This window comes from Lipotes vexillifer, unplaced genomic scaffold (genome assembly GCF_000442215.2).
Source record: "Lipotes vexillifer unplaced genomic scaffold, Lipotes_vexillifer_v1.1 scaffold591, whole genome shotgun sequence".
In the NCBI taxonomy this organism is placed as follows: Eukaryota; Metazoa; Chordata; class Mammalia; order Artiodactyla; family Lipotidae; genus Lipotes; species Lipotes vexillifer.
Genome location: NW_006791954.1, coordinates 1,369,364 through 1,371,159, shown reverse-complemented (window position 1 = coordinate 1,371,159; position 1,796 = coordinate 1,369,364). Strand labels below are relative to the sequence as shown.

The 1,796-nt window shown below is 40.5% G+C and overlaps 1 protein-coding gene across 1 annotated transcript in view; it reads right to left on the bottom strand.

The window, feature by feature from the left end:
- SPOP (speckle type BTB/POZ protein) overlaps positions 1–1,796 on the bottom strand; it is a 67,345-nt gene that overhangs the window by 3,103 nt on the left and 62,446 nt on the right. The gene's annotated exons all lie outside the window — the stretch shown is intronic.

Below are 1,796 nucleotides of genomic sequence, written 5' to 3'. Positions count from 1 at the left end.
GCAGGAATGGCTCTGGACTGACTGCTACTGAAGTTGTTTTCTTCAGCTGTACCATCACGTAACTGGATACCTTAACAAAACACCACAGACCACGAAAATGCTGCTATTGCAATTATAAAACATAACCAAACTCCGAAGGCCGAAATGAACAGCGAAGATAACTTGCAGAGCTGCCATTCAAGTTCTAAAGTCTATTAGAAAAATGGCAATTATGGAATAGACCCATATCTTCAAGTTTTCCCCTACCCCGACTACCATTAAAGTGTCTCTTAAACCATCACCACCTACCCTTACAATGAGGCATTTCTCTGCTTCAAGAACTCACCGCGCACCATGCAATCCTTTTATTTAGAGCCAGACTAGGGTGCAGCACAGTCCTTTCTACCTAAGCATTGTCACCAGCCCAGCAGGATAGTCCAACTGTCCCATCAGGCTGTGAAAAGGAGCCCTGTGGTGACTTTCACCAGCATCTCTACCACTAGTTATTCCTGAATGAGTGTCAACCAAAGGCCTCCTTTTCAACAGAAAAGGATAAATGGAGTCCTATCTTATTGGGGTTGAGGTTAAGATTCTTAGGGTAGAAGAGCAAAGCAACAGAGACCCTGGATCCAGTTTCAGCCTAAAAACTTCCTATTTTCCAAGTAAAGGGTATAAATAAATGTTTTGGAAATGAAGGCCTAGGTTGGGCACATCTGATCTACCTGATTTGTTTTGATGCAACTGTACTACTTGCTCTCAACTATATTATGAACTTACTCAGGAATTTCAGGGAAAAGGGGGAAGAAGGGATAAAAGAAGGCACAAAATAAAATGTCATTAATCAGTTCATAGGAGAATGGTTTTGCTCTGAGGGTGTCCACAGTCTCCATATAGGTCCCATCTTGAGGGCCTGAGAACTCAATGACACAATACTCCTTCAGGCTGAATCATGACGATCAAACCAAGACAATTTTATTGTTATGAATTCTGGGTGAGGAGGCATATCTGCTGGCACTGTGATCTCCTGCAGCAAAAAGAGAGTTTTATTGGTTTTGGGTACAGCTTTAATTTCTTACATTTGAGTAACTAGAAAACAGTTTCCATGGAAAACAGGAATGACACTACACAAGAAAGAAATTAGGCTGCCGTTTTTGTTTTAAAAGACTGGAAAAGGTTAAGTAAATGTTCAGTCTTCATACAGTGCTGCACAGAATATTCATCTTATCCTTTCTCAATAAAATTCTTTTAAAAGGACTTTTACTGTGAATAGCTCTGATCCCTACTGCATAATTAGACAAAAGTAGCCATTTTCGTCCCTTGGGGACAAAGGTTTTTTTCTTAATTATGCTTCTGCAAAACCTGCCTAATGGCAGTACTTACCCGAGAGATTGAAATTTTGTCTCCTGGGCCTGGGCTATGTGTTCTGTTTTGTTTTTGGTCTAATTACACATGTCCCCAGGAGACTGGAAAAACTTAGAAGAAGCTGTAGCCTCTTGGGTAAACTCTAGATGTTTAGATCCTTCCATGAAAATTTTCTTATTCTGTTTTCCTGAAGCTCACAAGGAGGTGTAAAGGTAAAAATGTTTTCAAATAAGCTTAGAGCAAGGACTGTCTAATGGGAAATTTTGAATGGAATTTGAAAAACGCACCCTTCAGTTACTTCTCATTCATAAATTTAGAGCACTGCTGTGATTCAACTGCTTTAACTAACACATTGTACTGAAAAACACCAACCTCAGAATGTCAGTTCAGGCTGACCCCCTGCTCTCTGTACTTACAGTAGGTTCCCAGTAGGCTCTCTGGCTGAGGAGCAGGAA